Source organism: Gallus gallus, chromosome 12, assembly GCF_016699485.2.
Source record: "Gallus gallus isolate bGalGal1 chromosome 12, bGalGal1.mat.broiler.GRCg7b, whole genome shotgun sequence".
NCBI classification, from domain to species: Eukaryota; Metazoa; Chordata; class Aves; order Galliformes; family Phasianidae; genus Gallus; species Gallus gallus.
Genome location: NC_052543.1, coordinates 1,004,008 through 1,018,762, shown reverse-complemented (window position 1 = coordinate 1,018,762; position 14,755 = coordinate 1,004,008). Strand labels below are relative to the sequence as shown.

Sequence of the window (14,755 nt, the reverse complement as noted above, 5' to 3'; positions counted from 1 at the left end):
ACAGCATCCCTCAGAGAACCTCTCCAAAGCATACACAAGCTGGTGAACTATGCAGCATTATTCAAAACTGCCCCCTTCTAGGATAGCGGCGATTAAAGCACACTCTAAAATGATTATATGGAAGTTGCCCTGCTTTGCCAAGTAAATGAGCTTTTCTTCTGTACTCACTCTTTTGGGTGATATGGGTTTTGTTAGTAATGAAGAGACAGCACAGGTCAGTGAGCAAACTGAATTGTCAACTGTCTGCATGAAACAGAATTGCACACCGGGGAGACAGAAAATACCTTCTCAGCCCAGCCCACCTTCTCTGCTGAATGTGCAAAGGGACTTCAGGAGTGATGGCATGGAGGATGCTCACAGCAAATAGCTCTTGGGGAAGAGCCAGTGCACCTTGGTTTGTCCAGCATGTGTGGAACCACTCTGCACTGTGAAAGGGAACGCTTATTTTTTTTACTTTTATGTTCTCCAGCAGACATAAAAAGTGATTTCCTGAGATTGGTGCAGTGTAAAATTTTAACTTATTTTGTATAGCTCCACTTTTTTTTTTTTTTGCACAGGAAGTTTTTTCCTCCTCTATAACATGATATGCTTTGGCAAAAGCCATTTTATTCTTTTATCAGCAGTAGCTTGGGATGGGCATAATATTTACAAACGATGCCATGAACAAGTTATGCAAATCATCCAAATGAGAACCAGTTAGCTTTTATATCCTGCCAAACAATTGTGTATTGTAGAGCTGCCACATTTTACAGTCAATTTGAGAAATGTTTTAGAGACTTTAAAACATAGTGCCCTGTTTTTCATATTGCTCAACATATACAACAGGATTTGTTAGTACAAGACCAACAATACAACCTCTGGAATAGAAAGAAAAAATTCACCATAACAGATTTTAGAAGCCTAAGTGACTTCGAAAAGTTTCTTGGAACTTCATAACGCTGTCAATTTTTTACAAATCTTGTCTCAAATTTAAATCCTGTATGAATGTAAAGAGGCAATCTGTGCCTTTCTACTTGTGTAAAAATACACTTCCCTAGTGCATGTAAATGAGCCATTATAAAATAAATCAGCAAAAAGTAATGGATTCTCATAATGTATTAAGCTTTCCAAAGGGCTCATCTACACCACAGAATTTACTGGTGTCTGAGCTGAGCTAGGGATCATTTATGTTGTCGGGGAATTTAAATGTTGTTCTCTGTCCCTTTTGGTGGTATCCTCAAGGGCATCAGTTTTAGAAGGCTCTCACTACCCAGTAGCGCTCCCAGAATCCAAATACCCAAGCTAGATTTGCAATTCCTCCCTTTTCCTGCTCGCTGTGGGGCTGTGAGTGAAATCACTAGCACGTGGATAATGTGTGAGGTGACAGGAGCCGTGAGGTTGTCAAGGTGGGAGGCCATGTTGGGTGGCCATGTTGGGGCGGCCATCTTGGGGCAGCCAGGGTAGAAGCTTCCAGAACCAGTTCCTCAGCCTTGCCTGAAGCAGGGCAGTTTGAGCAGGGCTCGGCGCTGCTCGCCCATCACTGGCTGCTGTTCCCAGCTCAGCAGAGGCGCACAGGACTGCCGGGCCCCCGAGGAGAGGTCTGCAGGGAGAAAGCCCCAGCTGTGGCCCTGCAGTTGGGCTGAACTTACTGTTCGAGTCAAAGTGCTTTCCTCTGGCTCAGGGCACCAACAGGTGAGTGAGTCCCAGAAAAGTGAGACCATGTCAGTGTTTGAGATGTAGAAATTATCCATTTTTTCTCACCTCAGGGGTATGCAGCCCCGAATACCACAGGCTGCAGGCTGAGGGCACTGTGCTACCTATGCGGCGAGGAGTTACAGATCATTTCTGTGACAAGGTGCCTTAGGAATGATTTGTTTCTACAAATTGAGTTTGGTATCACGTGCTGCTATGTGAAGATATTAAAACAGCACCTTGCTGTCATCTGAGGAACCACAGGGCCCCTCTGGCTGCATCTCCATCACTGGATGTTCCCCAGTTCAGTGGGGAGACCTGCCCACATTACAGTACAGGGGCTTTAGGTGTTCCCAATCAAATTTGGTGCCCATCAGACTGCTTCTGCCTGAACTACCAGCAACAATGTCACATTTGCAGTTTATTCTTTAGACCTTATAGGTGGGACTGCATTAAACTGTTACCACTGTTGTGAGGCAGCTTAAATGTTTTTGGCACTGAGAATGTAACTACTATGCTTAGTTCTGCTGTTATATTATGAACAATTTTGCCAGTTCTGTGGTATGTACTATACATATTGCACGTGTTGCAGAGACAGGAAGGGATGATGGATGGGTAATATGTGGCCTGCTTTCTGCTTCTGTTGATAAGTGACTGATGCAGCTGACAAATACCTAGATTAAGTAAACAGAGCCTATATAACTCAATCAAACTGAATAACTGTTTACATATTGTCAATTGTTATCTGCAGAATTCTCAATTAGGAATGATGGATCTCATTCCTGTGTAGAAATAATAGGCTGGTGCTATCAGGTATGTGGGCAGTAGAATTGGCTGTCTGATTGTGCTCATCCTCGGGACTGGAACTGGAGAGAAAGAGAAGAAAAACAAATGTTGTTTGGACCAACTGCAGTAATTTTGGCTCCAGCACAGAACAAGAACACAATAAAGGCTTCAGAATTTGGCTCCTAAATATAATCACAATAATCTGTAGGCTCTTTTAGAAGCTGTTGTAACTAGTTACTACTCGAGGACCAATTTCCATCTCATTCCCATGAGCAGTGTTTGCAGAAAATATAAAGTATTTCTTTCTATTAGAACAGGAAGAAATGTCTGACAACATAATACTGCTTCATTTCACAATTCACTGTAGGATGAGAATGGGATTTCAGGGCTGTTGATGTTTTAATCTCATGTTTCTGTGTCCCAAGTAAAATGCTGCATACAAATGATGCCAGTTAAACAGATTTAGTTCGTCGGCAGCTATATCATATTTGTTCCACATGCTAAAGGTGGAAGAGGGCTTATGCCCAGCTCTGTATCATCAAGAGCTTGCTTTTAATTTAGTGAGTCGTCTCTGCAGCATCCTGATAACAAAACATGGCTTCAGATTCCCAAGATAACATTGAGTGCCAATTGCACATCAGGGAGAAAATAACTTGGCTTGCAAAAGCCTAGATTGATCCACAAAGTAAGAGGTTATAAACTGTAATGGAAGTGCTGACACAACCAAATGAGATAATATGCTCCAGTACAGCTATCAGTGCGGATGGAACACGCAGCACTCAAAGTGCCTCGATGTGCCCTGGCCATTCACACTGGAGTACAGCTCTCATCACGGAGGAATTAAGGTGACACAGGAGAGCTTGGTGGGCCTGGGTGCTCTCCCTCTTGGGGGTTTGGCACCCTCTGCTGTCCGGTCTTTGAACAAAAGAGGGTTTGTTATTTTGTTTTTGTTTTTTGTTTTTGTTTTTTTTTTTAAAGGCTATAAAACATAAAACTGCAATGGAAATTGTTAAATCAGCTATTTTGTAGTAAAAACACCATGTTCTTTCTTGCTGCAGCAAAATAGGAACGTTTTTTCAAAATTCTTTTCCCTGCTTTGCAATAGTAGTTGCACTGACTGTTTCTCGTGAATAAGGTGAGCAAGTGTTGGCTCCTAGTCCCACTGCATGGCTGCCCGACTGCTCCTGTTGGGTGCAAATAAAGCACGGAGTCTCTGGTCCAGGAGCAGTCTCAGGTACAGTCTCAGGTATCCTAGGACAAAGAGAGGTCTTTCTGCCTCAGCAGGGTCTCCATGCAGTCATCCCAGAGCTGAGACAATCCTACCCCAGGGGAAGTGCAGTGGAGAAAAAGGGGTTGATAGCTAACAGCTGGCATGACTGTTCTCACCACATGAGCATCTTGTGCTGCAGTTGATAGTGCTGAAAATTGAGTAGGGCACCTTATGCATGTTTTAGCTTTTTAGCTAAATGTTTATTCACTCTAGTGTTTGTTGGAGGCAATTAACAAATGCTCTCTCTGACAGTGAGGCACAAAGCTTCACTTTTTTAGCAGGAACATGAAGGGGCATCTATCTCTGCAGTAAGGGGAATTGAAAGCTGACATCTGGAAAACAGGATGCCCGGTGCTTAACTGCCTCTACTGAGTAGCCCCTATGTTTGATTGACAGAGTGAAAAACGTTGTATAGAATAGGCATAGCAGCTAGTAGGAAACAGCCTTTGTATGTGATGTATTTAGCTTTTTGGTTATGCACTGTATGCTGCATTCAGGATAAACTTAGAAATGTATCAACTAAATCTGCAGCACACACAGTGCCAGTCCTCCCTCAATGGGAAAGCAGGAAACCAGCACCATGCTTCTCAGTAGCTGTCCTTTGGTGGCTTCAGTTATGAAATGGATTCAGGTACGCTTCTCCAGCTCTCATTTATCAATGGCTTCAATTATGAAATCAACATTGACAACAAAAGTAGAACAAAGTACCCTTCTTCTGAGGATACTGAAATGAGTAGGTCCTAAGTGATACTCCTCAGGTCAGCTTCATCTCTGAGTAACGTTCCTCTGGCATGAAGCCTGGAGCACACAAATACACATGATCCAAGGCCATAGAGATGTAAGTTTGTGCAAGCCACATCACATGGGAGCTTCATGCATGATAGGGAGTGCCTCCCCCAAACAAGCAAGGAGTAGCAGCTTCTTCCCCTGCACATCCTAAGGCTAGGTGGTTCTTCTCAGTGCACTGAGTTTGGCTGGGGCTTGAGGGAGGCTATTCTCTGCAGGAGCTGTGTGCCTCTGCCTATCCACTGTACTCTTAGGGAAGATAGCTTGGGGAATGCAGCTAGAGGGCAAATTGTCACGTTTCTCTTGTGTTTCACTGCACTCCAGCAATTTTCACTCCAAATCCTTACCAGAGCATAAATAAATGGATTTACTAACCAAATGCTTTTCTTCTCCATACCCACTCTGCTTCTACTCACATCTTCTCAGACATGTGAGGATATATACAGATGCATAATGTTCAGACTTGCTTATATTATAAGAGGAAGAAAATAGATTCTAATAAATTTCATTTGTTGAAATAGCTATGCTTTTCTGCTGCTCTTCCCATCCAGTCTCAATAGAAAATAAATAAAATGGAGGTAGTGCGGAAGGCAGCCCTGGTAGGATTTGCATACAGACTTTGAAACACAGTGCATTGGGTAGTGATAGCTGAAAAGCAGCTTTGTATTTGGCTCTTTCTGCAAAAGTTGTGTTCAAATCAGAGACCTTGTGGTCTCTGAATCATGGCCTTGTGGAAAAATAGCTCCCAGTCGAGCACATATCTGAAAAAAGATCATAAATGCTTTTTAAAACAAAATAAATAAGGACACAGGATGAGACAGAAAACTGAGTGGTAGGAAAAGGTTGAATAAGGCTTTTGAGATCTCCAGTAAGTGGAAGACGCAGTGCCCAGTGCTGCCTGCACACGGGGCAGTCTGTTGCTGAGCTGAATATTTAGCCACAGCTCAGTTTAGCTCGGTTTCTCCAAGCATCAACCAAGACATTGTTTTTATTGATTTATTTTGCTATCTTCCCGCTGCAGTGATAGGATGACAAAAGAACCACCTGTAGGTATCCTAATATATCTAATGCCAGTGGATTTTCAGGTTGAATAAAAACAATAAATCTTTCTAGGCACAAAGAGGAAACCACGAGGAAAGTTAATCTGGGAAAGTAAAGAGCATGATTTAGGAATATTGGGTTTGTTAGAATGAATCAGACTGGTTCATCATCCTCTCTGCAGAGACAGTTCCTAATGGATGGCACACAAGGTAACAAAATAAGCCCCCAAATAGCTGTGCAGTGACACTTCAAGAGAAGGGCCCACTCGCTGACTCTGCAGCACCAGTAAGCACTGGTCTGCTTCTCACTGCCTTACACACATTACAGATGCTACAGATATTAGATGGCATGTCTTAAGAAACCCAAGGCAGATACCCATGGCTGTGCTAATCACTGCATCTACTGTGGGATGCTCCCTGCAGGCCTCAGGTTTTTCCCTACGTCAGCACAGTGATACTTGTTGTACAACCCTCTGTTAACTGAGAGGAAATAAAAAAACATGTACATCTGTTCAATTGTTTAATATGTTCACACACCAAGGCTAAAACAGCAGCTAGTCAAAGAAAGTATGGAATCCAGCCCACTGGGAAACAAAGTTCTCTTTCTCCACAGTTCTTCCAGTAGGTTTCGCTGCTTCATCCCTCCCGTACACAGGCTGAACCTGTGTCATGGGCTGCTCTCAAAAGTGAGCATGAAGCTCTTGTGGTAACACAAGGTTCCTCACTTCAAATGGCTATTTTACACTCTTTCGAGTTTTTCACCACACACATCTGAAAATGTGTTACTCTGCTTTCCCCTAAACAGGTACAGCGTATGCTGCAACTGATGAAGCTGCTTTGCTGTTGTATCTCAGCCCTGTCCTGCTCTCAGAGATGCATCTGAAAAGGTTAGTTCCTGCTTCGTAGGAATTTCACCTCATGCTCTCTACATTTGGTTTCCATGCCTAAATTTTGACCCCGATCTTAGAAATCTAGATATTTTGTTTAACTTTCATCTTAGATTTATGCTAATGAGGCTGCAAGATTACATACATGTAAGCACTGCTACATATATATAGCAAGAATGCAGTGTTGCATGGTCTGGCAAATCATCTGATGTACTTCTTGAGATTCCTTAAAGGAACATAAATAAAAGCTCAGTATATTTAATCTATGCCCCTGAAACACCAAATAATACTGGTACTGGTTATCTGCAGAGGGTCAAGCCAGTAAATTCACACACACCAACTTTAGATCTGCACTGATTCGGGGAAAAAAAATCAAACTGAAGTGAAGATGTAAGAGCTCAGGAAGTACTTCAAAGGAAGCCGATAAAAGAGAAATGCTAGAAACTGACACTCACGTATAACAGAATTCTTAAAGCCTCACATTCAATAAACCCGCAAACCAAAAGAAATTAAGCAGCCTTTGCTGCTTCGTGTCAGCCTGCTATGGGATTGTAACAGATCCATAGGTATTAAAAACTAATGGCATAAATAGGTTATTTAAAGCCAATATTGATTTGTTGCCAGATTCTGCATCTCAACAATTGCACTTGAGTGTCCATTTACTTTGCTCAGAAATAAATATTCCTCCCCAGCTGCGTGTGCTCTCTGTAAGGGAAGAATCAGTTTTCACCACTGGCCAAGGGACAGGCTGTTATCTCAAGCCATGTGGTTCATTGATTTATCAGTGGTGGTGTAAGTACAGAAATGTAAAGGCATGCTGTCATGATCATTTATTTAAAAGGTTTTTTTGGAAGAAGAATGGTAGTGCCTTCCCAGGTAAGAATGTGAGAGGTTTTCTGAGTATTTGAACGTATAGTTAGTTGAGGTGAATTATCTCCATTTGATTTTTCTGTCTGGCAGAATTAATTTATTTGTACAAAAGTATTTAATGATGCAGAGAGATTGTTATTGGTGGTTTAATTATTGTTTTGATCGGAGCTTCTGTATGGCTGGTAGTACACTTAATAAGATAATCATACTTTTTCATCTGTTAATGAGTCTTTGGAGTATTCCCAGCACAGATTTAAGTCTTCATCTTTTTTCCTGCTTTCGGTTTAATTTCTGTGTTTTCTTTGGCTTGCATAATGAAACTAGGTGTTCAGCTTTTATAATCTGTCTTCCTCATCTGAGCAGGGCTGATCAGGATTTTCTAAAACTGGGAAACATTTATAATTTGGAGGAAAAAATTGCTTTGCCTGTAAATTGAAACAAAGAAACAGGATATTTATTCTTAAGTAAATGGCAATATTGCTTTTGCATAATCTTGTGGCGGTACCTGAACTTTGCCAAAAGAAAGCCTGTTGCCTACTTTTCTTTCCCATTCACATATCTTAAAGAAATATAACATTTGCTCTGCCTCCTTCCAAAAGCTAATTAGTATTATAGTCCAATCAAGGAAAATACTGGCAATACAGTCAGCATCCCGGAGTTAATCTTAGCAAGGGTACACACTGACTTAAGTAAAGGGTACGTGCGTATTTGCTGTTGATTGTAACTGCCTTGTAGGTATGTTGAATTGCATTAGAAGTTGGGAAGTGCTTAGAAATGCTAAGAGGTGAACCATAAAAGAGCAAAGCTGGTATCACATAAGTAGAGGTGATTTGCTTCTCTGTAGAGACGACTATTCCAGTTGTTCCAATGATGTTTGTATCAAGTTGTTCCATAATCAGCTTTCCTCTACTTCGTGACTACTTGTTTCCCCTCTATTTCATTTTTTTCTGGGTTTAGATGGCCTGGGTCTTACTAGCTTTGAAGCCAATATGTTTCTGCTCCAGTGGTGCAGATACCAAGGTGGTCCACTCTGCAGAAACCTATGGGCCATGAGGGATGTGAGGAGGTCTGAATGCTGGTGCACACAGTCTGCCAGGTGAACTGGCCTGGGAGTTAGGAAATTCCTCCTCCCCCTTTGGAATCTCTTGATGCCATGCAAAAAAAACCCCACGTTTACACCAACACATCCTAGAGTACGATGCTTCCCTCTGATTGCTTGTTGTGCTACTATCACTTGTTAGCTGAACATCTCACAGAAACCGGAGGAGTTATAAACCATGTAGAAGCCCAAAGTGAACACCACACAGTGAAATCCCACCCGGTGTTAAAAGCCTGTAGTTAAAAATAAATCAAGAAAGCAAACTCAAGGAGTTAAAGAGAAATGCAATCCGACTGTAATATTAGAATCCAAATCTATCCAGGAAGCCTGACCTGGTTATTTAAACCATTTTACCTTTTTGGAGATAAAGTGAAGCAAATCTTTTCCACAACTTAATATTCTTCCAGCAAAAAGTCAGTGTTTTCTTAAGCATGCATGAGCTTTAGTTTCACGTGAGAAGGTTTCTTCTATCGTGAGAGCAGAACAGCCTTAACTGTACCTTGTGATGCTGCTGGAGTGGTTCCATGCAGCTGCCTGAGGCCAGCGGCTCTCCTTGGTCAGTTTTTAATGCTTCACACCAGCTTACTTTAAGCACACATACACTTTGTGCTGTGGTGTCTAAGGGCACCCGTACATCTCTCACTGCAGTCCGTAAGCATTTTGTAGAAGACCTCACCTCTGTTAGATGGTTGGCAGCACTTCGTAGAGGTTAAGCACGCAGCAGTCCTTGTGTAGTGCTTGGGTGATGCATCCATCTCCTTACTGGTACATCTTATAGAGCATCATCAGAAATTGCAGAAAAAATGAAACAAATCCTACCGCTTGTCAGTATGCACTCAGTGTATGAAGCAAACAGCTAGAAGAGATCCCTTCTGCACAGGAGCTACATGGTATGTTCTGCACCTGTAACGTGCAGTAAGCATCACATGGTTTGGGGCTTAGAACAACCTGCATTACAGACTATGTTAGTCCAGATTTATTTGCAGAGCTGGGTGATGGCTCTTTGTTCACTCCTTGTGAGGGCCTCCTCAGGACTGCCTCACTGCCTCGTACCCAATAAGTGCTTCACTTCACCACAGAGAGCTGCCAGCTTCCAAAGGCAGCAGAATGCTGAAGGAGACCTGCTAACATTCTGGAATTTAGAAAGAAAGGACTGGAAGGAGCTAGAGTGGAGGAACAGGGCTTGCTGTAGCTTCTTGTGTTTTATCTAGTATTTCAGGCCTGCTGAGTTAGAAATAATTTCCTATTCAGTACACACGGGGAACTAGGGAAGGGGCATCAGCCACATCTGTCTGTGAGTATCCTGGGGAGGACTGTGTGGTTCCTAAATGTTTTTTCCCCTAAAGCTCCCAAGCTGTAGCTTAAGACATCCTTCCATCTCCACTGTGATGTGTATAATGTACCCTACACCTGAAAAGTCTTCAACTATGAAAAGAAAAAGGGAAAAGGTGCCAAGTATTCTAATGGCCACAAAGGAAATATGAGGGCACCCTATCCCATGGGGAAGGTGTAGGGTGACGTAAAGCTGCTTTCTATTAATAGGGGCAGCGTTATACCATTATCATAGAACTTCCAAAGATAGCTTCTGCTGGTAGGCTGAAGAGAGAAAGTATTTTTGCATTCCCCTTTGCAGAACAGCATTTAAGCTATGTAAAAGCTCATGTGTTTTTATCTCCAGCTTTGTGCAGGGGGACTTAGGAAAGGAGCAGGATTCCAGACCTGAAGTACTGGACTATCTTTAGGTTCAGCTTGAGGCTTGTGTCACTGCATCTGTGGCTTGTTTCTTTTACAGAAAGGGTTCAGCCTTCTGTCATTATTCAAGTTAAGTCTAAATAACCTAAACAAAGCACAGGGAGAAAAAATGTATATGAAAAGCGAACAGCATCATGGCAGGTTTCTTTTATGTACTTGTTTTCCTTAAAGTATTGAGAATGGGTTTGTAGTTAAAAAAAAACAACAAGCAAAACAAATGACCCAACTGAGGTGGAATGGATATTAATATGGAGTAATAAAAATAGAGATTATAGAGGTCGGGTGAAATGAGAAAGAAGCAGAAAGGCAGGTGGAAAAATCCACTACATGTAAAAGAGCATGCCTGGAAATTGAACTGGAAAGAAGGCAGAAGGAAGGTGTCTCAAGCTGCAGAGACCCATTCAGAGATGCATTTAGCTGCATGCGACCTGAAACTCTGTTGTATGAAGTCTGGACTTCAGCAAGCAGGCAAGAACAAACCCGTTGGGTCTCAGCTGCTGTTTCCTTCCATCTTCTTGCCCACAGCAGGGGGGTTGAAACTGGATGATCTTTGAGGTCCTTTTCAACCCAGGCCATTCTGTGATTCCATTCTATGATCTTATGGCTCAACCTGATCAGTCATATCTGCGTGCTGATGGAATGCCTTGGAAAGAGGGCTGTCTTGAGTATTTGAAACAGCGAGAAATGGTGCCTCCATAGCTGTTAATATCCTCAGTGCCCATGACATTCTGATGCCCGGCACCTGCTGCATGCTCTGGACTGCCTTTTGCGAGGCCATGGATGGAAGTGGCTGCACTGAGTTGCACTCATGCTGCGTGCAGTCAGCATGCTGCTGCAGCCTCAGAGGGGAGGTCTGCATGGCTCATCCCGTGTGTCTGTGTTAAGGATGGACAGAACGCCTGTCACAGGGCTGCCAGCTGAGCCACTCACCAACCTTAAACCTGACATCATTTGCAGACTTTATACAGCCTGAAAACAGGAAGAGAGAAGCAGATGTCCAGGGATGTCAGAGGGGGGACCCACAGAAGGTTATCTTCTGGGATAGAGAGTGATGCACTGACCTCAGAAACTCCAACAGCAGCCACCTCGCTTCAGGAAGTGCATCTGGTTGTTGTTCCCAGAGCTATGTGTGCTGCTCATGGGAACAGTGGAGGGCACTGAGTATCAGCAAGTGTTTGGCAGCTTTTGTTCTCTAGCACTGTAGAAATATGTGTATTTTGGAATGAGACATGCAGTTCTAATGCAGTAGCTGAACAGATTCAGAAGCATTTGCAGAAGTCCTGTGAAGTAAGTTGACACTCCTGAGCTGAGCTGATGTAGCTGGGGCAGCCCGGCTCTGTCAGTTCCCTCTGGGCACCCTGAGCCCTGCTGTGTGCCTCTGTGCTTAGTTTCATAGAATCATAGACTTGTTTGAGTTGGAAGGGACCCTTGAAGACCATCTGACCCAACTCCCCTGCAGTGAACAAGGACACCCATAGCTCCATCAGGTGATCAGAGCCAGGTCCAGCCTGACTCTGAGCCTGAATGACTCCCAGGATGGGGTATCCACCAGCTCTCTGGGCTACCTGTTCCAGTGCCTCACTGCCCTTGTGGTAAAAAACTTCCTAATATGCAGTCTAAATCTTCCCTTTTAGTTTGAAACCTTTTCCCCTTGTCCTGTCACAACAGATGCTGCTAAAGAGTCTGTCCTCTTCTTTCTTACAGCCCCTTTAGATACTGACAGGCTGCTCTCAGGTCTCCTTGCAGCCTTCTCCATGCTGCACAGCCTCAGCTCTCAGCCTGTCCTCACAAGGAGGTGTTCCATCCCATCGGTCATTTCTGTGATCTTCTTATGGATGCAATCCAACAGGTCCGTCTCTCTCCTGTACTAAGGATGCGGTACTCCAGGCGAGGGCTCAGCAGCGCAGAGCAGAGGGGCGGGAGGGAGGTTCTCGCCCTGCTGGCCACGCTGCTTTTGCTGCAGCCCAGGATAGCGGTTTCCTTTACAAATACCCACTTTTATCCCATTTCCTTAACGTGAGGGAGCGACGGGGATCCCGGGACCCCCATCCCGTACGGCGAGACCCCCCTCTAGCGGACGGCCCGTGCCCGGAGGCTTTGTGCGGAGCGCTCCGAGAGCCGCGGGATGCTGCGGGCATCGCTGCGCCCGCGGAGCGCGTTCCTCCCGGGGGCGAGCGAGGCTTCGCTCGCCCCCGGGAAGGACGCGCTGCAGCCGTCGGTGCTCCCCGCCGCCGCGCGGCTCCCGTTAGCGGCCGGAGCAGGTGAACGGGCGGCAGCCGGGCCGCAACGGGGGAAAGGCGGTGGGTTCGGGAGAGACCCGAAGCGCCCGAAAAGCCGCGAGGGGAGGGGAGAGGAGGGCGGAGGGGCGGGAGGGGGAAAGAGGCAGCGGCGGGCGCATGCGCTCTGCCGGGCCGTGCCATATTGGAATGAGGCGGCGAGCGGAGCGCCGGGGAGCCGGAGCCCCGGGAGCGGTGGAGGGCTGGAAAAACTCCCCGTAGGTGAGGCGGGGGGCGGCGGTGTCCCCCGACGGGCGGAGCGGGTCGGCCCGCAGGTGGTGGGAACGTTTTGCCTGCGGAGCGCGGGGCCCGCGGGGTTTTTCCGGGCTCCCGAAGTTTGGATGCGGGGAAAAAAAGGCGGCGAGGGAGGAGGAGGAGGAGGAGGGAGGAGAAGGAGAAGGAAAAGGGAGGAGGAGGAGGAGGAGGAGAAGAGGAGGCAGGAGGCAGGCGCGGCGCGGCGGAGAGGCGGCAGCGCGGGGGGAGCAGCGCCCCTCCGGTCGCGCCGCGGAGCGATGCGCGGGGCTGCCCGGCGCGCAACTGCCCGCGCGCAACTCGGCGCGCTCCCGCTAAGAGCCCCGTCCCGCGGCACGCCCGGCACCGAGTTGCGCTCCCCGCGCCCGCCCTGCCTCGCCTCGCCCCGCCCGGACGGCCCCGAGGGAACTTTGTGCGCCCCGCGCCTCCGCCGCTCCTCGCCCCTCGCCCACGGGGGGCCCGAACCCACCGAGCGCCTCGCGCTCGCCCCGCTCCCCTTCAAAATGGCGGTAGAGGGGACCTTTAAACGCCGCTCCGCGCCTCTCCGCACCCCCGCCCGGCCCGGCCGTGCCCCGGCGCGAGTCCCGCCCGGCGGCCGTCGGCGGAGGGAGCGGCGCGGCCATTCCCGTGGTTTCTTCCCGCAGCGCCGCCGCGGGGCCCGCGCGCCCGCATCGTGTGCGCGCCCGGCGCTGCGCTCCGCTCCGTTCCGCTCCCCGCGGCTCCGGCCTTTGTCCTGCGAAGCCGCGGCCGGGTCGGGCCGGGTCGGGTCCCGGGGATGCGCGGCGGGGCGCTGGGCGGGGCGGGGCGGGGCGGGGGGCGCGGCCGGGCGGTGCCGTGCGAGTTCCCGAACTTGGGACCGCGGCTCCGCCGTGAGCGGTGGAAATAGCGAGAGGAGCGGGAGGCAGCGCGCGGCCGAGGGCGGCCGTGCGGCTGCGGTCCCGCGCGATCCCGCCCCGCCCCGTTCGCTCAGCAGCGGGCCGGCGGTGCCGCTTCGCTGCGCGTTACGGAGCGGCGGCACCGCCCGCAGAAACTTGTTGCCGCCGTAGCGGGGCCTCACGCGGTGATCTCTGTGCGGGACGGCTCTGGCCGCCCGGGGCGGGCTCCGGGCAGCGCGGGGCTGCGGCACCTGTCCCGGGACCCGCCGCGCCGCGAGGAGCGCTGTGCGGGACCGCGCTCGGACGGGACCTTCGCGGCGGTATCGGGGCGGCGGGGCCGGGCGGGACGCGGTCCGTCCCCGCGCGACGGCTGGGGCCGGTGGTTTGGAGCAGCCGTTCCGGGGCCGAGGAAACCGATGCGGGGATGAGAACGAACCAATTGTCGGTGAACGGTGCGTTTTCTGCGTGGCTGTTACTGCTGCCATAGGGTTTGCAGATAAAAAAGAGCGAGCGGGCATCCATCCGTCTGAGAGATCAGCTGCAGGAGGAGGGCTCAGGGGTTTCCTGCCCTCGCTCAGCCATTTCCTCTTTTACTTTTGGTTTGCGAATCGGTGCTGTGATTGAAGGGTGAGGAGGAGACTTCTTCCCGGAGCTGCCGGCTCCCGAGGAAGGGAAGGCTCCCACTGCCCTACTGAGCCACGCTGGGGCAGCTGTGGGGCGCCTGTGGGGCGCTGGGGCTGTGCTCTGCGTTCCCCATCTCTGAGCTGTGTGCTGGCACTGGGTGCTGAGCTCTGGGTGCCGGGCCACTGTGTGTGCGGACAGCAGGCGGGCACTGCATTGATCCGTGCGGTTCTTCCTTCGCAGCTTTTTCCCCCTCTGCTCTTAATTTACCACTGCTGAATGAATGTGTATGGTGGCTTGACCTGGCGAATGTTGCAGAAAAAAGTTGCATTCCTGTAACGGTGTTTTTCATTTAATTATGCACTTCAAGTGACTTGAATCCCTCGTTTTTTTCCAGTGCTCAATTTTCTCTATATTGATAAACCCTATGAAAGAAGTAGAAGGACTTTAGCTACTGTTTATTTGATTTTAAATTGTTTTCGGTTCCAAGGGTGTGTTACCATATAGGCAGACGTACTCTCACACGTGCTGGTTGTTTTTATTTTTTGTCCCAATATCTAGTTCCAAATG

The 14,755-nt window shown here is 47.9% G+C and overlaps 1 protein-coding gene across 6 annotated transcripts in view; it reads left to right on the top strand.

Moving 5' to 3' along the window:
• The first annotated feature begins 1,413 nt into the window (after positions 1-1,413).
• The window catches only part of SFMBT1 (Scm like with four mbt domains 1), a 76,008-nt gene continuing 62,666 nt past the window's right edge, over positions 1,414-14,755 (top strand). For 2 of the 6 annotated variants that reach the window (XM_046900200.1, XM_015292759.4), the window contains exon 1: positions 12,567-12,659. The gene's annotated coding sequence lies outside the window, so the exon portion shown is untranslated. Of the gene's footprint in view, positions 1,672-6,358; positions 6,441-12,256; positions 12,462-12,566; positions 12,660-13,919; positions 14,017-14,755 lie in introns of those variants that run through there. The other 4 variants (XM_040646424.2, XM_040646428.2, XM_015292760.4 and 1 more) reach the window with 4 other exon arrangements.